The sequence below is a fragment of the Cnephaeus nilssonii genome (genome assembly GCF_951640355.1).
Source record: "Cnephaeus nilssonii genome assembly, chromosome: 4".
Lineage (NCBI taxonomy): Eukaryota > Metazoa > Chordata > Mammalia > Chiroptera > Vespertilionidae > Cnephaeus > Cnephaeus nilssonii.
The window spans coordinates 21136469-21164395 of NC_137075.1; the positions used below are offsets into that span (position 1 = coordinate 21136469).

The 27927-nt window shown below is 44.0% G+C and overlaps 1 pseudogene across 1 annotated transcript in view; it reads right to left on the bottom strand.

Moving 5' to 3' along the window:
• Window positions 1-24286, bottom strand: part of LOC307097629 — a 38381-nt pseudogene extending 14095 nt beyond the window's left edge. Inside the window, exons 1-2 of the transcript in view lie at window positions 24207-24286; window positions 3372-4021 (exon numbers count right to left, since the gene is read on the bottom strand). The product of the transcript in view is annotated as an uncharacterized misc_RNA (transcript). The remainder of the gene's footprint in view (window positions 1-3371; window positions 4022-24206) is intronic.
• Window positions 24287-27927: the final 3641 nt, after the last annotated feature.

Consider the following 27927-nt stretch of genomic DNA (forward strand, 5'->3'; position numbering starts at 1 on the left):
CCCCTAATTTCCTTGAGCATTCTTGTAACAATTGTAAATTGCCTCCATTTCACTTAGCTCTTTTTCTGGAGATTTATCCTGTTCTTTCATTTGGGGAATGTTTCTTTGTCTTCTCATTTTGACTATCTCTTTCTATTTCTTTCTATGTGTTAGATCTTCTGTGACTCCCAGTGACCTTACATAGTGGGTGTCTTGTGGGACTCCATGGTGCAGTCTCCTTGATCACCTCTGCTAAGTACTCTAGGGATGCCCCCTGTGTGGGTTATGTGGACCCTCCTGTTGTAATTCAGACTTGATTGGACCAATCATGAGTGGGATCAGCCCTCAGACTGGCTAACTTATGATCAACCCCAACCATAGGGTATCAGCTACTGTGCATATGCTGAACACACAAAACAGAATTCACCTCAGCAGGATCTGGTGCCTGCCAAGATCTCTCTTTGGGTATGCCACTTGTGAAGCTAAGTACACCTTGCTCTGATGTCTGAAGCTGGCCACTGGGTGTGCTGGTTCTGGGGACTCTTGTGAGAGACTCTAGCACAGGTCAATGTCAGACACTGCCTGTGACTCGCCCTGGGCAAACTATTTGGAGCTACAAAAAGATCCACAGTTTGTGGCTGCCTCTTCTGGGCCTGAGTATGCATGAGAAGCGTTCCCCTAAGCTACACAACTCAGTCACTGACACCCCTTGAATCTGCCCAGATCTCTACACCCCAGCCCAGGCCACTGACTCCTTACCAGGGTGGAAGCTCTGCAGGGTGCTGTCAACAGGGAGACCAGAGGGTGGGGCAGTTGCTTTTCCCCAGGCTGATGCTACATGGAAGGGCATGCTCCACCCAAGAAAGATGGTGTCTGTAGTGCAGTAGGGTGACTCAGCACAGGGGTCCCAGCGGTTGTCCCCTCAGCTCTCTCCCAGAGCCACAAACCAGTCTCTCCTCCCAGGAGTCTAGTCTGCTCCACCCTCCTTCAGCTGGAGCCCAGGGTGAGTGGCTGTGAAAGAGATTTTGTGCATTGGCCCTTTAAGTGGTGCCTGAGTTTCTAGCAGACTCCTGTCTCTCCCTGGCAGACAGAAACCCCACTGATTTTCACAGCCAAATGTTAGGAGGGTGCCTCTTCCAGGCTCTGGTGCTCTGGGCTTGGGAGCCCGGCTTGGGCTTGAGATCTGCTTATCAGAGGAAACCCTCACACCTCCAACCCTACAGCTGAGATATCCCTCTGGAACTTCAGCCACAGCCCCTGATAGTGGGGCCAGCCCTTTTTGCAGTTCCACACTTCCTACCTGTCTCAATGTGACTTCTTCTGTAAATTCTTAAGTCTAAATCCTATAAGACTCCTCTTCAGCTAGTGTTCAGTTGGTTATTCAGGTTGATTGCTCTATATTTTAGTTGTACTTCCAGTTTGGTCCTGGGAGGAGGTGGGTGTAGCTTCCGCCTACTCCACTGCCATCTTGGATCTCTGGCTGGCAATTTATACTCTGAAAATGCACATGTTGCTATGAATTAGAAAGTTGAAACATGGCACATTGTATTCATAAAAGGCTTTTTCTAAATTGCTCTTCTCATACAGTATTTACTTTTATAGGAAAGAATAAATATTACAAACTTGAAATATAAATTGTGGAGAATAAGTATTTGGAACTGATTTTTTTTTCTTATTAAAAAAAATGTTTTAAAAGTCAGAAGTACCCTTAAATGGTTGAGCTATGTTTTTATCTCTTTAACATTTAGAATAAATTAAAATACTTTGTTTCACCATCTACTGACATTTTTCTGTTTTTCTCCAAAAGAAATTGCTTAAAACCCTGGTCGGTGTGGTTCAGTTTGTGGAGCATCATCCCATGCACCAGGAGGTTGTGTTGGGGATTCCCAGTCAGGGCACATGCCTGGGTTGCGGACTCGATCTCCAGTAGGGGGCATACAGGAGGCAGTCAATTAATGTTTCTCTCTCTAAAAAAAATAAATAAATAAAAACATATTTAAAAACTAAAGAAAGAAAGAGAAATTGCTTAAGTTCTTACTTTGTTGTTCATATGAGTATGAAAGTGCTATATACACAAACACTGTGGTTAAGAGTTAGATGTTTGAGTATTTTGTATTAACCTCTATGGCATCAGAGAATATTGGTGACAGTGGCACTATAATCAAATGCTGTTATATATGCAAGTAAATACGTAATTGCCCATTATACATATGATTTTTTTATATTTCAGATATTTTTTATTTTTTGAAATTTGTTTTTTATCAAGAGTGACTGAAATAAAAAATAAATAATTGAGTCCCATCATCATGGAAATGGCTTTAGGAGAAAACTGGTCAGATGAATATTATTGCTTCCCATTTTCAGTCAGTAAATATGTGCCATTGATAAATAGATATGTTACATAATACAACATACTTGTTCCTGGTGGTGGGAAGAGGAAAGACTAGGAAACAATTCATGTGACCTTCTTGATTGCATCATACAAGACAAGTACAAAAGCACCACCCATGCCTCTGAGAACATTGGACCATGCACCCTTGAAAAAAGCTTTGCCTCCTTCATCATGAGCAATCTACCTCCAGCACCTGAGTATGATTCTGTATGTAATATCAGTTCCTTTGTGCCTGAATGCATCAACATGCTGCAAGGAACAGTGTCAAATAGATCAGAAGTCAGCCCAGCCACCACTGTGAGGGACTGAGCCATCATCCCGCTGACAAAGATGCGAGTGTTCTTGGGATCTGGGAGCATTCCGTTTGCAGAGTCATATGTACGAAGTAGGTAGGTACTAAGTAGGTAGCTTGGTAGATGATAATGAAGCATAGTAGCAACCATTCTTGGGTAAAAATTGCTGTTTAATATTTTAACCCTGCTGTTTTGGGTTCTGTACTCATTTGCTTGCTAAAACAATAGAAAAGTTATTTTGATTTTTCTGAACTTAATGTATGCTATCCAAATCGATTGAATATTCCATTGATGGTGGTTTGAATGTCCCATTGATTGTTATCTCACTGGTTATTGAAGCACATTCTTCTGGGAACCAGGACAGCTCAATTACCCTAAATTGTCTCAGTAGCTACAGATAATGAGTTTCGGTTGACTCAGTGGTCCCGGAATCAGCCTCCGTAGCTACAGATAATGCATTCTGGTTGACTCAGTGGTCCCAGAATCTGGACAGCACAATTATTCTAAATTGCCCAAGTGGCCTCAGATAATGTGTTTCTGTTGATTCAGTGATCCGTAGACCCAAAACTATACTTTAGATAACTAACTTGATCAATTTCGCTTCTGTAACTGCTTTGTGCAAACCAGGTTCCTCATTCCAGACCCAAAGATGTAATCGATACCTTTGTGATATTCTGCCAATATAAGCCAGATGTGGCGAGCTTTACGGTGCTGCGAGATCTGGAGCACTTTTGCCCCTCGTATGCCACCGGCCTTTAATAAATGACTCCATAATTCGACTTCTTGAGGCGGCCTTTGTGAGATTCTGGGTACAATTACAATAATACCCTGGCCAGACACATTAAAGCCTTGGTACAGACCCTTAGTCCCATCAGGTTTGTATATATTGCCCACGCAATACCGAGGCCTTTGGCTTTCCCTTCAGTTCCAGCTTTGCCCCCATCAGCTGCTAGATGGGTATGTTCAAAATCAAGACCATACACAAAACACAATGAGCGGTGCCACCTGATGCCAGATTCCCTGCAAAGTAGTGGCAGAATGGGGTTCTCTTGTCCACACCACCCAGGAAGATCTGCTTGTATTTATCTTTGAAGGCAACGTTGAGAGACTGGGTGAGAAAGTATCTGATGACATTGGCCAGATTACCATGGCAGAAGGACAGGACTCCCTCCCCTTGTGGATATGAACCACACAATCTATATTGCCCTTATATTGCTTATCTGTGGTGATGTGCTTACTGCCATGTTGCATTTGCAGCAGCAGCTTGACTCACTCAATGGACGCTACTGCCATCTGGGAGATGGCCATGGCCACTCCGCCTGCTAGGAAGTCCTTGGCAAACAACACAGCGTCATCTCTATGTTTAAAGGAAAGAAGAGACAAGTGATTTGGGGACTGGGCTCCTAATTGGCCAGGACTCCACGGTTCAAGGGCCATATGAATTTTTTAATCTGGAAACTTCCTGGTATCAAAAATAACACAGCCATAAATAAAATAATATTTTATGAAATCATTTTGGTTAAAAATTTATGAAAATAATACTTTTTAAATTTTAAATCTTTATTGTTGAAAGTATTATATATGTCCCCTTTTTCCCCCATTGACTTCTAGACCACCCCTACCCCCAGCCTTCACCACACTATTGTCTGTGTCCATGGTTATGCATATATGCATACAAGTTCTTTAGTAGATCTCTTCCCACACATCCAGCCTCCCCTGCCTTCCCATTCCTTTCTCTGAGGTTCAACAGTCTGTCTATGGATCTATTTTGTTCATCAGTTTATTTTGTTCATTAGATTCCACATATTTGTGAGATCATGTGATACTTATCTTTCCCTAACTGGCTTATTTCACTTAGCAAAATACTCTCCAGGTCCATCCATGAAGTTGTAAATGATAAGAGTTCTTTCTTTCTTCAGATGCATAGTATTCTATTGTGTAAATGTACCACGGCTTTCTTATCTACTCATATGCTTATGGGCACTTAGGCTGTTTCCAAATCTTAGCTATTGTAAATTGTGCTGCTATGAACATAGGGGTGCATATATTCTTTCTGATTGGCATTTCAGATTTCTTAGGATATATTCCTAGAAGTGGGATTACTGGGTCAAATGGCAGTCCCATTTTTAATTTTTTGAGGAAACTATACTTTTTTCCATAATGGCTGCACTAGTCTGCATTCCCACCAGCAGTGAAGGAGGGTTCCTTTTTCTCCACATCCTCACCAGCATTTGTCATTTGTTGATTTGTTGATGGTAGCCATTCTGACAGGTGTGAGGTGATATCTCATTGTCCTTTTGACTTGCATCTGTCAGATGATTAGTGACTGTGAGCATGTATTCATATGTCTCTTGGCCATCTGTATGTCCCCTTTGGAGAAGTGTCTAATTAGGTCCTTTGCCTATTTTTTTTATTAGATTGTTTGTCTTCCTTTTGTTAAGTTTATGAGTTCCTTATATATTTTGGATATTGAACCTTTATCAGATGTGCCATGGCCAAATACGTTCTCCATACAGTGTGCTACCTTTTCGTTTTGTTGGTGGTTTCTTTTGCTGTGCAGAAGCTTTTTATTTTGATGTACTCCCATTTCTTTATTTTCTCCTTAGTTTCCTTTGCCCTAGGATATGTACCCATAAACATATTGCTACAAGAGATGTCTGAGATTTTGCTGCCTATGGTTTCTTCTAAGATTTTTATTGTTTCACGACTTACATTTAAGCCTTTTATCCATTTTGAGTTTATTCTTTTGTATGGTGTAAGTTGGTAGTCTAGTTTCAGTTTTTTGCACGTATCTGTCCAATTTTTCCAACACCATTTATTGAAGAGACTATCTTGACTCCATTGTATGTTCTTGCCTCTTATATAAAATACTAGAGGCCCAGCGCACAAAATTCGTGCATGGGTACAGTCCCAAGGCCTGGCCTGCGATCAGGCCATCTTCCCCAGCTGCCCACAGCCGGCCCTGACCCCACTGCCACCCACCCTCAGTTCCCCTTTCACCATAGGGTGATCAGTGCCTGACGGCTGGGGAAGGGACTGAGATGTTGGCTGTTACCACCTGCTCGCTGGCCCCACCCCCACCACAAGTTGCCCTCTGCATGTGGAGTGACCAGCCAGGGAGGGGGGGTTTGCCCTGGCACCACCCACATCCCCTGCCACCACCCTCGGTTCTTGCCAGCTGGGGAAAGGAACCAAGAGGTGGTCAGTGTGCCTCATAGTGACTGGTCCAGCGGTCGTTCTGGTCATTCCTCTTTTAGGGTCAATTTGCATATTATCCTTTTATTATATAGGATAGAGGCCTGGTGCACAGGTGGGGGCTGGCTGGCCTGCCCTGATGGGGTCCCCGATCGAGGTGGGGGGGTCCACGCTGGGGGGTGGGGCTGGCCTGGGCAAGGGGCCGTGGATGGTTTGCAGGCCAGCCACGCCCCCGATAGGAGTGGAGGTCCCCACTGGGGGGTGGGGCCGGCCTGGGCAAGAGACCACACCCCCGATTGGGGTGGAGGTCCCTGCTGGGGGTGGGGCCTGCCTGGGTGAGGGGCCACGCCCCCAATCAGGTAGGGGGGTCCCACTTCGGATGGGGCCAGCCTAGGTGGGGGGCCACGGGTGGTTTGCAGGCCAGCCACGCCCCCATCAGAGAGGGGGTCCCCACTGGGGGGCAGAGCCGGCCTGGGCAAGGGTCTACACGTGGTTTGCAGGCCGGCCATGCTCCCATCAGAGTGGAGTCCCTGCTGGAGGGTGGGGCCGGCCTGGGCAAGGGGCCATGGGACGGTTGGCCAGCTGCCTCCCCCTCAATCAGGGTGGGAGAGGCTGATAAGGGGTGGGGCCGGCCAGGGGGAGGGGCTGGGTTCGCTGGCTGCAGTAGGCGTCATAGCAACCGGTCATCTGATCATTCCGGCATTGTGATCTCTGGCTTTTTATATATATATATAGATTATTTGAGCATAATAGTTTGGTGGATTTCTGGGGTATCTGTTCTGTTCCATTGATCTATATGCTTGTTCTTGTGCCAGTACCATGCTGTTTTGAGCACAGAAACTTTGTACTATAACTTGATATCTGGTATTGTGATGCCTCTAACTTTGTTCTTTTTTCTCAAGATTGCTGCAGCTATTTGGGGTCTCTTTTGGTTCCATTTAAATTTTGGAGTTTTTGTTCTAGATCTGGGAGATATGCCATTGATATTTTAATAGGGATTGCATTGAATCTATAGATTGCATTGGGCAGTATGGACATTTTAATTATGTTGATTCTACCAATCCGTGAACATAATATATCCTTCCACTTGTTTATATCTTCCTCTATATTTTTTTCCAACATCCTGTAGTTTTCTGAATACAGGTCTTTTCCCTCCTTTGTTAAGTTTATTCCTAAGTATCTTACTTTTTTTGTTGCAGTGGTAAATGGGATTGTTCTTTTAGTTTCTCTTTCCGAGAGTTCATTGTTAGTGTATAAAAATGCCATAAATTTTGTATGTTAATTTTGTATCCTGCTACATTGCCGAATTCATTTATTAAATCTAGTAATTTTTTGGTGGAGTCTTTAAGGTTTTCTATGTACAATATCATGTCATCTGCAAATAGTGACAGTTTTACTTCCTCCTTTCCAATGTGAATGCTTTTTTTTCTTCTTCTTGTCTGATTGTCATGGCTAGAACTTCCAGTACTATGTTGATCAAGAATGGTGAAAGCAAACATCCCTGTCTTGCTCCTGTTATTAGGGGAAATGATTTTAGTTTTTGCCCATTGAGTGTGATGTTGGCTGTAGGTTTATCATATATGACTTTTATTATGTTGAGGTATGATCCCTCTATTCCCACTTTTCATCAAAAAAGGCTGTTGAATTTTGTCAAATGCTTTTTCTGCATCGATTGATATGATCATGTGGTTTTTGTCTTGCAATCTGTTTATGTGATATATCACATTTATTGATTTGCGAATATTGTGCCAGCCTTGCATCCCTGGGATAAATCCCACTTGGTCATGGTGTATGATCGTTTTAATGTATTGCTGGATCTGATTTGCTAATATTTTATTTTTATTTCTATTTTTATTAAATCTTTATTGTTCAGATTATTACAATTGTTCCTCTTTTCCCCCCCATAGCTCCCCTCCACCCAGTTCCCACCCCACCCCCTACGCTTACCCCCCCCTCCACTGTCCTCATCCATAGGTGTATGATATTTGTCCAGTCTCTTCCTGCATCCCCTATACCCCTTTCCCCCAGAGGATTGTCATTCCACTCCCTTCCTATGCCCCTGATTATATTATATTCACCAGTTAATACTGTTCATCAGATTTTTTTATTCCCTTGGTTTTTAGATTCACTTGTTGATAGGTACGTATTTGTTGTTCATAATTTTTATCTTAACCTTTTTCTTCTTGTTCCTCTTCTTAAAGAATACCTTTCAGCATTTCATATAATACTGGTTTGGCGGTGATGAACTCCTTTAGCTTTTTCTTATCTGTGAAGCTCTTTATCTGACCTTCAATTCTGAATGATAGCTTTGCTGGGTAGAGTAATCTTGGTTGTAGGTTCTTGCTATTCATTACTTTGAATATTTCTTGCCACTCCCGTCTGGCCTGCATAGTTTCTGTTGAGAAATCAGCTGACAATTGTATGGGTTCTCCCTTGTAGGTAGGTAACTGTTTTTCTCTTGCTGCTTTTAATATTCTCTCTTTGTCTTTTGCTCTTGGCATTTTAGTTATGATGTGTCTTGGTGTGGTCCACCTTGAATTCCTTTTTTGGGGGGGTTCTCTGCACTCCCTGGACTTGTAAGTCTATTTCTTTCACCAGGTGGGGGAAGTTTTCTGTCATTATTTCTTCAAATAGGTTTTCAATATCTTGCTCTCTCGCTTCTTCTGGCACCCCCATAATTCGGATATTGGTATGCTTGAAGTTGTCCCAGAGGCTCCTTGCACTATCTTCATATTTTTGGATTCTTTTTTCTTTTTTCTTTTCTGGTTGGGTGTTTTATGCTTCTTTGTATTTCAAATCTTTTACTTGATTTTTGCGATCCTCTAGTCTGCTGTTGGATCTCTGTATATTATTTTTATTTCAGTCAGTGTATGCTTAATTTCTTGTTGGTTCTTTTTCATATCCTCGAGGGTCTCACTAAATTTATCAGCCTTTTCTAGAAAATTCTTGAAAAACCTTATAAATGTGGTTTTGAACTCTATATCCCGTAGTTTGCTTTCCTCCATTTCTTTCATTTGTGACCTGTTTCTTTGTCTCCGCATTTTGGCTACTTCCCTGAGTTGATAGAGTGGTTTTGTGTGTTAGGTGTCCTATAGGGCCTGGTGGCTCAGCCTCCCCAGTTACCTGAGGTGGTCACTCTTGGTGCACCCCTTTGTGGGCTGTGTGCACAGTCTTGTTGTTAGTTAAGCCTTGATTGTTTTTGGTATCACTGGGAGGAATTGAACTTCAGGCCAATTGGCTGTGAGGATCAGCTGTGTCTACGCTGTTGTTCATAATTTGAGACACCCTTATGAGGCAAGACTTGCTTCAGTGGGGCTTTGGTGCTCACTGAGTCTTCCCCCTGAGTGTGTCCCTTAGGGATCTGAGGAGTTGTAATCTGGATGGTCCCACTCTGACCACTGGGTACACTGGCTATTGGGTCTCCAAGGAGGTGCTAATTTAGCCTCTGCCTGAGGCCACCCAGCAGGGTCTACGGAGAGATCTGCAGATTCTTCTTCTTTGTTTGGGTTTTGGAGGTGTCCAGATGAGGCCCAGTTGTGAAGCAATGAAAGCTGCTGTGGAGCCTTGGGCCTTCTTTTGGATGTTCTGGGTCTCACTGACTCAGCTGCAGTTTGTGAAGTAAGTTTAGATTTCAAAGGACCAGACCATTCATATGCAAAAGCCTCTGCGCACACCTTGGATGGGGCGGAGTCTCAGGGCGGAGCAAACAGCAATGGCTTCCCGTCAGCCCTGCCCTAAGAGGCCCCCGGGTCTCAGTGTCCCTCGGTAATCACTGCAAGCACCTCTGAGAGAAAGCCACCCTCGAGTTCCGCCCGATGCCAGACAGTCCAGTTTCTCCACGTATGAGTATGGGTCCCGGCACTGGAGTTCAGAGCAATTGAGAGCTTTTGTCTCCCTCCTGATTGAGAAAGCTAGCCACGTACTCAGTTGCCAGCCCTCTCCACGCGCGGGCCTCCGTACCTCTTCACTTTACTTCTGCAGCTCCTCTGAGTCTCAGTGTGCTTTTCTTTTCTCTTCTAGTTGTAGAATTTCCAATTATACAGCCTTCCTGTGGTTCTGGATGATATTCGTTTTGTCTTTTAGTTGTAGTTTTGAAGTGGTTGTATGAGACAGCAAGTTCAGGTGTTTACCTATGCCGCCATCTTGGTTTCTCCTGATTTGCTAATATTTTGAGGATTTTAGCATCTATGTTCATCATGGATATTGGCCTGTAATTCTATTCCATTGTCATATCTTTATCATATTTTGGAATTAGAGTTATGCTGGCCTCATAGAAAGAGCTTGGAAATGTTCCTTCCTCTTGAATTTTTTTGAATAATTTGAGGAGTATAGATGTTAGTTCTTCTTTGACTGTTTGTTAAAACTCCCCTGTGAAGCCATCTGGACTAGGGCTTCTGTTTGCTGGAAATTTTTATTACTGCTTCAATTTTATCAGTAGTCATTGGGCTATTCAGGTTTTCTGATTCTTCCTGATTCAGTTTTGGAAGATTGTATTTTTCTAGAAATATGTCCATTTCACCCAGGTTTCCAGTTTGTTGGAATATAATCATTCATAGTACTCTATGATTCTTTGTATTTCTTGTTGTTATTTCACCTCTTTCATTTCTGATTGTATTTATTTTGTTTCTTGATGCATCTGGCTAGAGGTTCATCAATCTTGTTTACCTTTTCAAAGAACCAGCTCTTGGTTTTATTGATCTTTTGTATTGTTTTTTTGTTTGGTTTTATTTTTAGTCTCTGTCATTTATTTCTGCTCTGATCTTTATTATTTCCTTCTATGTACTCTGGGCTTTTCTTGTTGTTCTCTTTCTAATTATTTAAGTTAGATAACTTATGAAAAGTTTTTCTTGTTTTTTGAGGTAAGCCTGTAGTGCTATGAACTTCCCTCTCAGGACTGCTTTCACTGTGTCCATGGACTTTGTGTTGTTGTGTGTTCATTTTCATTTGTTTTCAGGATGTTTTTTATCTCTTCTTTGATCTCTTTGGTAACACATTCATTGTTTAATAGCATGCTACTTAGCCTCCATGTGTTTGAATGTTTGTGTTTTTGTTGTAGTTGATTTTTAATTTCATGCTACTGTGATCTGAGAAGATGTTTGATATAATGTCAATCTTCTTTAACTTGTAGATACTTAGATTGTGTCCTAACATGTGGTCTATCTTTGAAAATGTCCCATGCGAACTTGAGAAGAATGTATATTCTGTAGCTTTGGGGTGAAATGTTCTGAAAATGTCAATTAATTCCATCTGATCTAGTGTATCGTTTAGGATCACTGATTCCTTATTGATTTTTTTGTCTAGCATATCTATCCAGTGATATAAGTGGGCCTGTTAAAGTCCCCTACTATCATTATATTGCTGTCAATCTCTCCCTTGAAATCTTCCAGAAGTTATTTTATATATTTGGATGCTCCTTTATTGGGTGCATATATGTTTACTAGAGTTATATCCTCTTGTTGTAGCAATTCTTTTAATATTAGGAAGTGACCTTAATTATCTCTTGTTATGGCCTTCACTTTGAAGTCAATTTTGTCACATATGAGTATTGCTATCCCAGTGTTTTATGTGTGTGTGTGTGTTTGTTTTGTTTGTGTGTGTTTTTTTTCCATTTCAATTTGCCTGGAAAAATTTTTTCATCCCTTCACTTTCATTCTGTATGAGTCCTTTGTTTTGAAGTGGGTCTCTTGCGAACAGCATATATATGGGTTATGCTTTCTTATCCATTCAACTAACCTATGTCCTTTGATTTGAGCATTTAATCCATTTACTTTTAAGGTTATTATTGATAGGTTCTTGTTTATTGCCATTACTATTCTTTATGCCTGTGTTCTTCCTTTCTCTCTATTCCTTCTTTTTACACCAGTCCCTTTGGCATTTCTTACATGCTGGTTTGATGGTAATAAACTCTTTTAGCCTTTTTGGTCTGCAAAGCTTCTTTTTTCACCTTCAATTTTGAATGATAGCCTTACTAGATAGAGTAGTCTTGGGTTCAGTCCCTTGGTTTTCATTACCTTGTGTATTGCATGCCATTCCCTTCTGCCCTGGAGTGTCTCTATTGAAAAGTCAGCTAACAGTTTAATGGGAACTCCCTTGTAGGTAACTTTCTGTCTATTTCTTGCAATCTTTAAGATTCTTTGTCTTTAATATTTGCCATTTTAATTAATATGTGCCTAGGTGTGAGTCTTTTGGGGTTCATCTTGTTTGGGAGTCTCTGTGTTTCCTGAACTTGAGTGACTTTTTCCTTTACCAGGTTAGGGAAATTTTCTGCCATTATTCCCTCAAACGGGTTGTCTATCCCTTTCTCAGATTCTGGTACTCCTATAATGTGAATATTGTTAGGTTTCATGTTGTCCCAAAGCTCCCTTAGACTCTCCTCCTGCTTTTTAATTTTTTTTTCCCATTTGCTGCTCTGAATGGGTGTTTTTTCTACCTTGTATTCTAATTGATTGATTCAGTCCTTTGTTTCTTCTACTCTACTGTTGAATCCTTCCAGGGTATTCTTTATTTCATCTATGCAATTCCTCATTTCCAATTATTATTTATTGTTTCAAGCTCTCTTTTCATGTTGATATAACTCTCATTAAGACCCTTATAATTCTCATTAAGTTGCTTGTAGTTCTCACTAAATTGTTTGAGCACCCTTATTACCACTATTCTGAATTCTTTATCTGACAAATTGTTTACTTCCGTTTAATTTATTTCAATTTCTGGTGATTCTGCCTTTCTTTCATTTGGGGTTGTTTCTTTGTGTCCCCATTTTTTACTGTCCCTTTGTTTTTGTTTATATGTATTAGATCAAACTGCTATGCTTCCCAGATTTTGTGGAGTGGTTGTATGTAGTAGGTGTTTTGTGGAACCCAGTAGTGCAGTTGCTTAGATCTCCTGAGCTGGGTGCTCTAGGAAGACCCCTTTCTTGAGTTATTTGGGTTTTCCTGTCGTAGTTGGGTCTTGAATGCTATTGTCCCATTCATGGATGGAGTCTTCCCTCAGTCTGGCTGACTTTGTGGCTCACCCTGACCACATAGTATGAGCTGTTGTGGAGGTGCTGACTGAACAGAACAATATACAACACAACAAAACACAAAACAGACACACACAAAAAACAAGACCCTTTCAACACCAACAAAAGCAACCATCAGAGAAGAGAGATTAGGAAAAAGAAAAGAGAGCAAGAATGATATAAAAAAAGAAAGAAAAAAATACAAGGAAACAAACAAAAAGAAACGAAAAAAAGCACAAACAAAAAACAAGAAGAAAAAGGGGGAATCTATCTATAATAATAAAAGCATAATATGCTAATTAGACTGGACATCCTTCCAGATGACCTTCCGGATAAAGCTGGGGCTGCAAGGGAAGCCTGGGTTCTGGGTGCCTGCTGGCGGCCAGAGGGAAGCCTGAGTCCCAGGTGCTGGAGGGAAGCCGGTGCTGGCAGCTGGAGGAAGGAAGGCCTACTCTTGCATGAATTTTGTGCATCGGGCCTCTAGTATATATACATACATATATATATATATATATATATATATATATATATATATATACACACATACACACACACACACACACACACATATATATATATATCCCTAATATGCAAATAGACCGAACAACCGGTCGCTATGATGTGCGCTGACCACAAGGGGGAGTGTGTGGAACATGGCGGGGGTCAGCCATGGTGGGATGGTGGAGCAGGTGAGCGGGGGCACCAGACCAAGGCGGGGCGCTGGTCACTGTCATCCAGGCGAGCCTCAGGTGGTTACTGAAAATTCTTTGCTCCTGTGTACTGCGGTCCCACCTGGCGCTCGTACCTGCTGCTGGCGCCGGCCCCACTCACACCCGTTGCTGGCACCAGAGCCACCGCTCGCACCCGCTACCAGCGAGGGCCCCTCTCACACCAGCTGCTGGCGCTGGCCCCAATTGCTCCATGCCATCACAGGTGCTAGTGGGGCTGGCGCTGGCAGTGCTTGGAAGCATCACGGTGGTGGCAGGAGGGGGGCTGCCGGCAGACAGGGGACCCAGGGCCATGGAGGGAGGGGCTGGTTGGGGGCGCAGAGGATGGGCTGAGACCTGCCCCAGTGCCCACCACAGCCTCGCAGCCCACAGTTCCTTTCAAGGTGCACAAATTCGTGAACTGGGCCCCTAGTATATATATAAATGCAGAACTGAAAATAAGAATAAAGAAGTAGAGGACTAGGGGAAGAAAAATTGTTTAAGATAAGGGGGGGGGGGGGATGAAAAGACAAGAAAAAAATTGAAAAGGGAAATATAGGAGAAAGCAGATAGACCTAAAATAAATTTTGAAAAAGAGAAAAGATGAGAAAGCAGGAGAAAAAGAAAAGAGAGGGAGAAAAAATTGAGTAGTGAAAAAAAAGGAAATATTGAGTAGGAAAAGGGAAGAGGAAAATTGGATATATGAATGAAATAACAGAGACTAGAATAATAAAAATCAATAAAGCAGATAGATGAAGATAAATTTAAAAAGAAAAAAAGAAAGGAAAGAAAAAAGAGAAGAACAAGGGAGGAAAAAAGAAAAATGGGAAAGAGATAAAAAATTTTTAAGTTAAAAAAAAGTGAAGTGGTTTTCTTTTCAGCCAAGTATAGTGCCCCATGGGAGCTTGCTTTGGATCCCACCCTTCTGTTCTGTCTGCCCATTCTGGGCTTCCTGTTAGGTACTGAGCTGCTCACGACTGTCAGGCACTGTCTTTTCGCTTTTAGCAACCTACTTGAAGCTCCAAGCAATCCACCGATCCACTGTTTGTGTCTGTCTCCACAAGCCGTGGCTACAAACAAGCAGGGCCCATCTGCCCTCTAAAGTAGGTTTGTTCGCAGCTGGGGGTCCAGGGCTGGACCAGCAAACTTCCCCTGGTTCCCCGGGGTCCACCTCTGCCCTCCTTTTCCTACCATCCAGCTGTCAATCTTACTCCCTCAAAAGTCTGTTTCTCAAAGAGCTTTAGGAGGGGGAGGTGTTAGATTCCAGGGAATGTGGTGGGTGTGTTTCCCCCTGTCCCAGAGCTACTCCTCTGCAAGTGGCCCAAAACATTACTCTGACCTTGGCTGGGCAGAGATCCTTGTCTGGAGACCAATGGGGTTGGCTAGGAACCTGGAATTTTTATCAGTTTTCCCAGGCAAGGAAAGTCTCATTCTTGTTCCCAGGAGAGTGGGGCAGACGGCCCCTCCCCATATCCAGACACTGAGGCTCCTTGAGGCTCTTCAAACCTGTAAGGTGACTTCTGCTTTTGTTTCCTGTGAAAAGCTCAAAATGTAGGGTGTGGCTGGCAGGGCTCCGATATCACCTAGGGCCGTGGTCGGCAAACCACGGCTCTCGCGTGCCACATGCGGCTCTTTGGCCCCTTGAGTGTGGCTGTTCCACAAAATACCACGGCCTGGGCGAGTCTATTTTGAAGAAGTGGCGTTAGAAGAAGTTCAAGTTTAAAAAAATTGGCTCTCAAAAGAAATTTCAATCGTTGTACTGTTGATATTTGGCTCTGTTGACTAAAGAGTTTGCCGACCACTGGGCTAGGACTAGGGCGGGTTTTTGTTGTTGTTTTTTGTTTGTTTGTTTTTTGGGTGGTTTTTTTTTCCTTCCCTGTGTCTTCTGGGAGCAGCTAGCTCCTCTCAGGAAAAATGGTGTTTCAGTTTGAGGGCCTCTGACCAAATGCTCTTGGCTGTTTTTCCAAGTCTGCCTGCAATGCCTCTAACCCCAGTCCTTGTCTCCCTTCCTGCACCAAAGCCTCGGGTGAGTAGCTGCAAATGAAAACTCCTGGGCTCTGAGGGGAAAAAACAAAACTGTGGCTTTCTCTCCAAATGACTCTGGTCTATAGTTTCCGAGCTCCACTGCAGCCAGCAGCCCTGCCGCCTTTCAGGGCTGGATGTTACGTGGGACGTGGGTGTCAGCTCTGGAGCTCGGGGCTGTGGAGCCCAGTCTGGGTTCTGGGCCTCTATCTTCTGAGGGAACAGACCCTCCCGTAGCCCAGCGCTCTCTCCTCTCAGCCTGCCAGCCTGGGAGCTGGGTCAGCTCCTCTCATGACCTCACCCTTCCTACTGGTCTCCAGGTGTTTTCTGTCCTTCCTTGATATAAGTCTCCTCCTCCGCTGGACCTCAGTTGGTAATTCCAGGTGAATGTTCTCCAATTTAGTTGTATTTCCAGTCTGGCCCTGGGACGAGGTGCACAATAGGTCTGCCTATTCTGCCGCCATTATTTTCTCTGAGAATATTTTTAAAATATTCATCCTGACACTTTTGGTTATGGTAGCAAAAAACTCTATTTCCACTTTACAAAGGGGAACATCATGACAAAAATGTCATAATAACAAAGTATTTTAATTTCTTCTAAAAGTCAAATAGATGAAAAACTGCCCCAACCACTTAAGGGTGCTTCTAACTTGTAAAACATTTTACAAGAAAAATCAATTCCAAATACTTATTCACCACAATTTATATTTCAGAGTATTGTAATTGATTTTGGAACATGGTATATGAAAGAAAAAAAGGACTAAAAGTTCAATTGCAGTAATATGTCTTGCTAGAATAATAAACTGTGATAATTGGGGATTTTATTACAATGCAGGGAAAACACGTTTCAATATAGTTTTCTCATTCTACCATTATAGTTCTAGGAAAAGTTTGGGAAAAGATTAGGAATTTTTTTTTTAAAGAAAATTGGTGTGAACTTTGCTAACAATTGTGGACGAAAGGAGCCACATGCTAACCTGACAAGCTCAGGGAAGGCCTGCGTGGCAGTTTTGCAAACTCAGAGACCTGGAATAACCACAAAGGATGGTTTGAAAATTAAATATTTAACTACAAACAGGTTATAGTGGGCAGTCATTCCTAAGCTGATACCTTCCCTGACAAAGATCAACTTGGATCTTCCTTCCTGAGCCCATTTGCCTTTTCGCCTCTAAGATAACATATCTGTGAGATGTCTGGGTAACTTGTAACTTCCTTCTTTTGCTGGAGCCCCTGGGGCCCAACCAAATGTGGTAGGCGCCAGGACAGATGCCTCAAATTCCTTCATTATCCTGTTAATTGTTCCTGTACCCACCTAAGTATGTGTCCATCATTTTACTTTTTGTCCAATCCCAGGGGTTTCCCACCGTTTGACTTTATCCAATGAATTTCATGTAGCCCACCTATGTCCCTCCTTTGATGGCAATGTATAAATACAGATGTAACCCACCATTCTTCGGAGCATAATCTCAATTCGTTGAGGTTCTGCTTCCCGGCATATGTCGACAGTTTGGCTCAAATAAACTCACTAAAATTCTTTACAGGTTTCAATGGTTTTTTCGTTAACACAATGATCCAAATAAGTTTTCAGATTACTCTCTCAAGAAATTGCAGTATTTCATGCAAAGTGGTATACACTTTATAACTAAGGTAATTTTTTTTTTAACTTACCACAACATGAAAATCTATATTCTGCTCTTCTTTGCATGTTTCTTTAAAACCTCATATCAAAAGAATGAGTCACATTTTGGGCTGTTTCCTTTTTTATCTTCACTCTTCTATTTCCAAGGGGATACTTAGTTTTAGATTGCAATTTCATTTGAAAAGAACTGAACAGGTTTTTCTAGAATGAGTTAGAGATTACCCATTAAGTTTATTTGGGATAGCCACCTTTAAAGATGCAAGGATCTGTAAAAAATGGTACATCTAGATTTAACACAGATGATATTTGTTTTTTTGAGATAGAAATTATGTAATTGTAGTATTGGCAGGAAATATATGTAAGATGTGCTTTTCACTTCTAACATCTCTTTAAATAAGTACAGTTTTCTTTGTAGAATTTTATTATATTGAGTATGCTAAATATATTAATGAATTTCTTATACACTGATAACAGAAACATCTAGTATTGTTTTTAATTCAAATGGTTAGAGTATACACTGTATTATTTCATGTTACTTACGATTATAGTACAAAATTATTACTACATAATTTCTATGAAAAAAGGGAAAAGTATTAGCCTCCTACTTTTATTTTTAATAAAATATTTAATATTAATATTTGATATTGCTTTATTGATAACAAATATCAATTAAAATAAAATTAATTTATATAATAACTATTGATTTATAAATTGGACAATTGATTGTATATTGCTATTAATAATATTAAATAAATATTAATGATAAATATTAGTTTGTTAAATATGTAATAAATATTTTAATATTTAAGTTTATAATATAATAATAGACAAATATGCAAATTGACCGTACCTTCGCTATGCCCACGATTGGCCAGGAGGCGCGGGGGGGGCGGGACTCAGGGGGCCGGGGGGGCTGATTGGGCTGGTGGGACGCTGAGCTCGCGTCGCCAGCGGCGGCACGAGCTCAGTGTCTGCGCCATGGCTGTGCTTCGGCACAGAAGGAGCCTCTGGGGCAGCGAGCTCACGTCCCGCCGCGGACCATCAAAAGCGTGGGAGCTGGGTGCCTGTCCGCTCTGGCACCAGGCCTTTCAGAAGCCTCCGCCACGCTGGAGGCTTCTGAAAGGCCTGGTGCACCAGCGGACAGGCACCCAGCTCCCATGCGATTGAAAGCGAAAGCGTGTAGGGGACCCTACACGTGCATGATTTAATCATGCACTGGGCCTCTAGTTTTATAATATTAAAATATTTGATATTATAGTCTAATAATTGTTGATTATTCAACAGCAATAGAAATAATGAAAAGCATAAGTTTCGCCCTAACCGGTTTGGCTCAGTGGATAGAGCATCAGCCTGCAGACTGAAGGGTCCCAGGTTCGATTCCAGTCAAGAGCATGTACCTTGGTTGTGGGCACATCCCCAGTAGGAGGTGTGCAGGAGGCAGCTGATCAATGTTTCTCTCTCATCGATGTTTCTAACTCTCTATACCTCTCCCTTCCTCTCTGTAAAAAGTCAATAACATATATATTTTTTTTTTAAAAAAGAAAAGCATAAGTTTCTTATGTTAAATATAAATTTACTAGAAAATATAAATGCATATTCTAGGCCAGTGATGGCGAACCTATGACACGTGTGTCAGCACTGACATGCGTAGCCATTTCTGATGACACGTGGCCACATGCCAAGGATGAAACATTTGCTGCTCCTGAGGAAGAAACATTGGGACTAGAGTCTTGGAGTTAGTTTTTTCCTCAAAGTGACACACTACCCGAGTTATGCTCAGTTTTTTGGTGAAGTTTGACACACCAAGCTCAAAAGGTTGCCCATCACTGTTCTAGGCACTGCAGGACCCAGTGTGCACAATCTACACTAATAAAAGAGAAACATGCAAATTAACCATCACTCCACTACACCCACAAGCCACGCCCACCAGCCAATCAGGAGCGAGGATGCAAATTAACCCAACCAATATGGCTGCCGGCCACGGAGCTGGAGCAAGCAGGAGGCTTGGGTTGCCCCCGGTGATGGAGAAGCCAAGCTTCCCGCCCTCCCTGGCCTCCACTCAAGGCTACAAAGTTTCAATTATCAAAGATAAATAAATCCTAGATATTGGCTTCCAGCCAGCCCTGGCCTCCACTCAAAGAGGCATTGAAAAAAAGAAAAAAGAAAAAGAAAAAAAGGAGGGGCTGGGACCTTGGGTCGCCAGGGGGTGATCAGGTCAGGATGGGACGGCAGGGGCCATTGGGAGTAAGCAGACCAGCAGGGGGGCCAGTTGGGGGTGAGTAGGCCAGTGGGGAGGGAATGTGGGGGCGAGCAGACCAGCAGGGAGGGCAGTTGGGGGTGAGCAGACTGGCACAGGGGGCAGTTGGGATGATCTGGCTGGCAAGGGGGCATTTGGGGGCGAGCAGACCAGTGGCAGGGGGCAGTTGGGGGCAAGCAGACTAGCAGGCAGAGTGGTTAGGGGCAATCAGGCAGACAGGCAGGCAGGTGAGTGGCTGGAGCCAGCAGGCCCGGATTGTGAGAGGGATGTCCGACTGCCGGTTTAGGCCCAATCCCTGTAAACCAGCAGTAGGACATCCTTCGAGGGGTCCCAGATTGGAGAGGGTGCAGGCCAGGCTGAGGAACACTCCCCCCCCCACCCCCCGTGCACAAATTTCATGCACCAGGCCACTAGTACAATGATAAAAGAAGATATTGTACTTCTCCTACAAATGATCAGACTAAAAGAAGATACATAAATATTTTTTTCAATTACATAAAATTTAATAGAATTTCCACCGTCCATGACTAGAGAATGAGACTGGCAACAGCCTAAGCCTTGGGATCCTGGGGACGGATTCCAGGTGAGGTCCTGCTCTGAGAGAATGGGTCCAGAGCCCAGCCCATGGTAGTGTTGAGGGGCTGGGGCTTGGAACTGGCTGGCTGGCTGGGGCCCAGTGCTGAGGATGGAACATCTCCATCACTGGTCACTGGCCTCCAGTGAAAAGGGCTGGGGAAGACTATCCATCTTCATGGTTGTGTTACAGATGAGAAAACTGAGGCCCAGTAGTGGGCTTATAAATGGCCACCCAGCCAGATGCCCAAGAATGAGGAAGGGGCTAGGATTAGGCCCAGGACCCTGCCAGGCCTGCCTTGGGGGCACATCCTTCCTGTCCTCGCAGTTGGTCAGCTGGAAGTCAGTCCTTCCCTGTCTGTTATCCGGTTCAGGAACAGGACTGCTCAGTCTGCATGGTGCACAGGGCCACTCAGCCTGGAGGCTTCAGGGGGCCCAGCATCCGGTACTTCTGGTAGGAAAGGTACAGTCCCAGCCCAGTGTCAGGCCATTGATGTAAGTGACCTGGAGTGGGGTTGAGGGGTTACTAAGAGAAAGTTCCTCAGCTATGGAACCAGCCAGCCTTATAGGTTCCCAGTACTTGTCCCATAGCTCCTGTGCCTCCCAAACTAACATTTTATATAAAAACTAGATGCCCGGTGCACAAAATTCGGGCACTGGGGTGTAGGGGGCGTCCCTCAGCCCGGCCTGTGCCCTCTCGCAGTCCGTGACCCCTCAGGGGATGTCCAGGACCCCTCGCTCCTTTCCGCCCGCCTGCTTGCTGCTCCCTACCGCTCGGCTCGCTGCTCCTTAGTGCTGCCGTGGAGGCTCCTGGCACCGCCGCTGCACTGCCAGCCGTGAGCCCAGCTTCTGGCTGAGCAGCGCTCCCCCTGTGGGAGCACACTGACCACCAGGGGGCAGCTCCTGCATTAAGCGTCTGCCCCCTGGTGGTCAGTTCATAGCGACCAGTCATTCCACCATTTGGTCAATTTGCATATTAGGGTTTTATTATATAGGACAGGTGTCCTCAAACTACGGCCCGCGGGCCACATGCGGATGTTTTTGCCATTTTGTTTTTTTTACTTCAAAATAAGATATGTGCAGTGTGCATAGGAATTTGTTCATAGTTTTTTTTAACCATAGTCCGGCCCTCCAACAGTCTGAGGGACAGTGAACTGGCCCCCTGCTTAAAAAGTTTGAGGACCCCTGATATAGGATTAGCTCTAAAACATATTCTAAGGATTTTTCATCTCAATCACAATCTGTTACTAGCTAACTAATGAAGAATGAATATAACATTTTTAAAAACGAAACACTTTTTGAGGCATAATTTACATAGCATAGAATAAAATGATCTATATATATAAAAGCCTAAGCCACCGGACAACCGGATGACCGGCCGGAAGCTATGACACACACTGACCACCAGGGGGCAGGCGCTCAATGCAGGAGCTGCCCCCTGGTGGTCAGTGTGCTTCCACAGCGGGAGCGTCACTCAGCTGACCGACAGGCACCAGGCTCACGACTGGTGAGCGCAGCTGCTGCAGTGTGAGCCTCTTCCGTGCACACCCCCTGTGTGCTCCTCCCCGATCCGGACTGGGACTAGCATTGGGACAGACATCGGGACTGACTGGGCGCGAGCCCACAGCCACTTCTGTTGCCATGTGAGGAGCAAGGCTGCGATGACGAGCAGCGGCTACACGGTCATGGGCCCGTATCGCCTTAAGACGGGCGCGCGGAGACCACAGTGGAGCAGCAGTGAGCCTACTGAGCGGTGGCAGTGGCAGGCACAGCGGGGCCGGGATGAGCAGGAGCGGCGCCCGGCCGGGGCTCTGGTTCCTCCCCGGCCACCTGCCACTTTGTGCACTACTTCGTGTTGTGTGGGATCGATGTGGACAGTGGGCTGGAGCCCGACGAGCTGGCGGGTAAGGCCAGGCTGCAGCAGCGTGGAGGTCCACTGATCCCTGCAGGCCAGGCCAAGGGACCCCACTGGTGCACGAATCTGTGCACCGGGCCTCTAGTTATATATAAGTATTCAACTTGGCAGATTTTAACTTGTATACAAGGTGCAATCAACACCAGTCTTTCCTCAATCCCATTTGTATTCTCTTCTCCTGTCCCTCCCCACCTTTACCTCCCCCACCCCCAGGCAACCACCATCTACATTGTGTCACTTTAGATTAGGTTGCAATTCCTACAATTTTACACAAGTGGTACTATTTGTGCTTGCTTCTATCACTTAGCATAATTATTTTGAGATTCATTTGTGTAGTTGTATGTACCATTCCTCCTGATTTCTGAGTAACATTCTACTGCATAATTATTAATACAGTTTCTTCTTGATAAATATTTAGGTTATTTCTATTTTTTTACTATTATAAATACAGTTGCTAATGACATCAATGTACAACTCATGTGTAAACATAGGTTTTTGTTTCTCTTGAGTAAATACCTAGGAGCAAAATAACTTGGTCAAATGATAAGGGTATGTTTAACATTTTCAGAAACTGCCACACTGTTTTCCAAAGTGGTTGTACTCTTTTGGATTCCTATTTCACATATTAGTTCTGGTTTCTATACATCCTCACCAATTCTTGATATGGTGAGTCTTTTTCATTTTAACCATTCTAAAAGTGTGTGGCGGGACTCATTATGGTTTTAATTTGCATTTATTTCCTTAATGAATAATGTTGTTGAGCATCTTTTCATGTGTTTATTTGATGCCTTGTATATATTTTTGGTGATGTCTGTGTTTAAATCTTATGCATGTTTTTAAATTGGATTGTGTATCCTTTATCAGATATACTAGAGGCCCAGTGCATGAATTCATGCACTGGTGGGGTCCAGTCGGCCCACCATGATGGGGGCCGATTGGGGGCAGGGCCGGCTGGGGCGAGGGGCCATGGTTGTTCTGGTCATTCTGCCATTTGGTCGCTGGGCTTTTATTATATAGGATTAGTCAGCTCAGACAACCATAACAAAATATCATACATTTGTGTGGCTTAAACAACAGAAATGTATTTTTCTCACAGTTCTGGAGGCTAGAATTTGGGGTCAGGATACCAGCAGAGCATTGTCCCATACACCAGAAAGTGGTGGATCAATTACCAGTCAGGGTACATGCCCAGGTTGCAGATTCAATACCCAGTCCAGTGAGTGCAGGAAACAACGGAACAATGTTTCTCTCTCTCTCCCTTCGTCTCTCTGAGATCAATGAAAATGAATGATAAATAATGTTCTCTAAGTATGGTTTTAACAGGAAGGACATTAGTGATCTATGAAGTGAAAAACTCATTATAGCACATATATACAGCATGACCCCATTTTTTAAAAAAATATTGATTGATTTCAGAGGAAGGGAGAGGGAGAGATAGAAACATCAATGATGAGAATCATTGACCAGCTGCCTCCTGCATGCCCCTACTGAGGATCAAGCCCAAAACCTGACTGGGAAACATCGTGACTTCCTGGTACATAGATCAATGCTCAACCACTGAGACCCACCAGCTGGGCCCCATTTTTATCAATACCAATTGCAAGATCTCACTCCTAGATGGAAGTCTGAAATTGCCCAACTCCTTTGCAGCTAGGTTTCTGGATATGAATTTGTTTCTGCCGATTGGATGTGCTTGCACAATATTTTGAAGGCAGTGGTGGGGCAGAGGCATCTTCCCGCAGTCTGGGCTGTTTGCAGCTGGTGATCATGTTTGCAGAGATGTGGAGGTTTTCTGCAGTGGAATCCAGGCTGTGCACAGGCAGTTGTGGCAGAGGCAGTGCCCAGCGACCTGTTCTGTGGGAGCTGGAGGGCACTTGCAGGGGCAGCAGTTTCCTGATCCCCGGGTCACAGCTGTGCCAGAGTGTCCTAGAATCCAGTGTGTCTGAGGGGGCAGCTTCTCCTGCTGGCCAGGGAGTCTTTCCTGGGGGCCCAGCCTAATACCCACTCCCCAAGCTTTCCGATGATTTCCCAAGCACCAATTCCCTGTACTAAATTCTTTCCTGCCTAAAATAGCAAAGATCTAAAGACATTTTGGATCCTCTGCTTTCAACGAAAACAATGCTGCACAGGGTCAGGTCTGAGAAGTGGGTGAGGTGTTGTGGAAGGCTCCCTTCTTTGAGTCTCACCTTCCCCTTCTGTAGAACCGAGACCAAAGAGTATCTGTTCATAGTTACTGAAGACCGTGGCAGCTGTGTTTCCCGAAGATGGCCACAGCATTTCCCATCCCTCCCGTGGCCTTGCCACTTTCCGCCATGTCCTCTCTCTTGAAGTGGGGCTGACCTCTGAAGTGCCGGTAGCCAGTAGACTGGTTATCCACAGAATTCCAAGGCCAAGGCCAAAAAGACGTGGGGCTGCAGCCCCGCCCAGTCTACCAGGATTTCCAGCTCTGGCCACACCCACGCTGCTCGGGGCTCTGGCTAGCAGGGGGTCTTGCGCCCCTGGCTCGCTTTCCCTCCGATCTGCAGCCCACCTGCTAGTGCTGCTGGGCCCAGCGGGCGGAGTAAGAGCCCAGGTCAGGCCTCGTGCCTCCTGGCTTCTGTGTGCCACCACCCCCTGAGCCCTGTGGCCCCTATTCCTGCTGCTGCTCCGATGGGGGCCAGACACCCAGGTGACTGCTATGGCCACCAGAAAAGCCTCCTAACCCCATCCGCGACTCCAGTTCCCTGATCCCGGGTCCACTTCGGCCAAAGGAGAGCTTTGCCCACGCAGCTTCCTGAGACTGAGCACCTCCAAGATCCCCAGACCCAAATTTCTGCCAGCCAAGGCGGTTGGCCAGCTGGCCCCCACCCTGATAGGGGTGTTGGGGGTGATCAGGCTGGTTAGCTGTCACAGTTCGTATCATAGCCGCCGGTCGTTCTGGTCATCCTGGTCGTTCCGCTGTAACCGTCACTGGGTTTTATATATATACTAGAAGCCCGGTGCACGAAATTCGTGCACGGCGGGGGGTTGTCCCTCAGCCCAGCCTGTACCCTCTCCAATCTGGGACTCCTGGAGGGATGTCCGACTGCCTATTTAGGCCCAATCCTGGTGGGATCGGGCCTAAACAGGCAGTCGGACATCCCTCTCACAATCCAGGACTGCTGGCTCCCAACTGCTTGCCTGCCTGCCTTCCTGATTGCCCCTAACCGCTTCTGCCTGCCAGCCTGATCACCCCCTAACCACTCCCATGCCAGCCTGGTTGATGCTTAACTGCTCCCCTGCCAGCCTGTTTGCCCCCAACTTCCCTCCTCTGCCAGCCTGGTCACCCCTAACTGCCCTCTCCTGCAGGGTTGATCACTTCCTTGCAGGCCTGGTCCCTCACAACTGCCCTCCCTTGCAGGCCTGGTGCCTCCCAATTGCCCGCTCCTGCTGGCCATCTTGTAGTGGCCACCTTGTGTCCACATGGGGGCAGGATCTTTGACCACATGGGAGCAGCTATATTGTGTGTTGCAGTGATGATCAATCTGTATATTACTCTTTGATTAGATAGGATAGAGGCCTGGTACAGGGGTGGGGGCCAGCTGGTTTGCCCTGAAGGGTGTCCCGGATCAGGTGGGGGTTCCCTTGGGGTGTGGGGCGGCCTGAGCGAGGGGCCTGTGGTGGTTTGCAGGCTGGCCACGCCTCCTGGCAACCCAAGGGGAGGCCCTGGTATCTGGAATTTATTTTCCTTCTACAATTGAAACTTTGTAACCTGGGGCGGCAGCCATTTCTGTGGCAGTTAATTCACCTTCTACAATTGAAACTTTGTAGCCGTAAGTGGGTGAGCCCGGCCAGGGTGTGCGGAAAGCTTTGCTTCCCCTGTTGCTGCCGGCAACCCTGGCCTGCTCTCTCAAGCTCCATTCTGCCATAATTTGTTTGAATTTGTTTACCTTCTATAATTGAAACTTTGTAGCTTGAGTGGAGACTTAGGCCTGCAACGGCTATGGAAAGCTTGGCTTGCTCTGTTACCTGGGAAACCTTGCTCTCTGTGGCTGTAGCCATCTTGGATTGGGGTTAATTTGCATACTCGCTCTGATTGGCTGGTGGGCGTGGCTTATGTAGCGGAGTGATGGTTAATTTGCATATTACCATTTTATTAGAGAGGATAGATGCCTTGCAAATAGTTTCTCGTAATCTGTGGCTTGTCTTTTCATTCTTTTACAGTGTCTTTTGGAGAGTGGAAGTTTTTCATTTTAATGAAGTCCAATTTATCAAGCTTTTCTGTAGATTTTGCTTTTGTTGTCATATGTAAGAAATCTTTGCCTCATAGTCATAAGTGAAGCAAAGATTTTCTTGTGTGTTTTGCCCTCTCAATTTTATAATTTTAGACTTTATAGTAGCTCTATAAGCCGTCTTCAGTTAATTTTTATATATGGTACAAAGTATTGATTAAAGTTCATTTTTTTGCTCATAGATATCCAATTATTCCAGACTATTTGTTAAAAAGATTTTTTTTCCTGGACTGAAAAGTGTGGGTATATTTCTGGACTCTAAACTCTGTAAAATTGATCTTTTTATCTATTATATTGATTTATTTACCCCACAGCCACAGTGTTGATTACTGCAGGCTTATAATAAATATTGAGCAAAGGTTGTGTTAGCCCGTGAACTTTGTTTGTTTTTGAAAATTGTTTTGGCTATTCTATAATCTTTGCATTTCCATATGAATTTTAAGATCAACTTATTAATTTCTATAAAAAGATGTGCCGAGATTTTTATTGCAATTGTATTGAATCTGTAGATCAACATAGGGACACTTGACATCTTAACAATATTAAGTCTAATTACCCATGACAGGGTATATATTTCCATTTATTGAGGTCCTTAATTTATCTTAGTAATATTTGCAATTTCTGGTATATAAGTGTTATACATCTCCTGTCAGATTTATCCCTAAGCATTTCATATTTTTGAAGCTATATAAATAGTATTTATTTCAATTTCTAATTGTTCATTCCTAGTTTGTAGAAATATAATTGATTATAATATACTATATAATATAATACATATGATAAAACAGTAAAGTTGAATATCTTATATTCTACAACCTTGGTAAAGTCACATTTAGCATTAGTTTTGTAGAATCTACCAGATTTTCTGCATGAATAATCATGTCATCTGCCAAAAATGTTTTTATTCTTCCCTTCTAATTTGGGTGCCTTCTATTTATTTCTCTTGCCTGACTGCACTAGCTAGTACCTTCAATAAAATCTGAATAGAAATGATGAGAACAGGCATCCTTGCTTTGTTCCTGATCTTAGAGGCAGTGCATTGAGTCTTTGCCCTTTATGATGATGTTAGCTCTAAATTTTTCACAGATGCTCTTTGACAAGTTCAGGGCATTCCTTTCTATTCCTGGTTTGCTGAGAGTATTTTTTTTTTTTTATCAAGAATGTATGTTGGGTCCTGGCCAGTGTGGCTCAGTTGGTTGGAGGGTCATCCAGTGCACCAAAAGGTGGCAGGTTTGATTCCCAGTCAGGGCACATACCCAGATTGTGGGTTCAATCCCCTGTCCAGGCATGTGTAGGAGGCAACCGATTTCTCTCTCTCTCTCTCTCTCTCTCTCTCTCTCTCTCTCTCTCTCTCTCTTCCTCTCTCTAAAATCAATTTTCAAAAATAATGGATTTTGGATTTTGTCAAGTGTTATTTATGTGTCCAATGAGATGAACATATGGATTTTCTTTTCTTTTGTTAATACACTGATTTTTATTGATTGACATTCAAATGTTAAACCAATCTTTTACCTCAGTGAAACTCCATTGGTCACAATGTATGCTTTTTATATATTGTTGGATTTAATTGCTAAAATTTTGTTTTAGTCTATAGTCTTCTTATCTTATTGATAAGATTACTCTGATGCCACAGTATGAATTGAGAAGTATCCCTTCCTCTTCAATTTACTGGAAGTGTTCATGCAGTGTCAGTAGTGAAGCCATC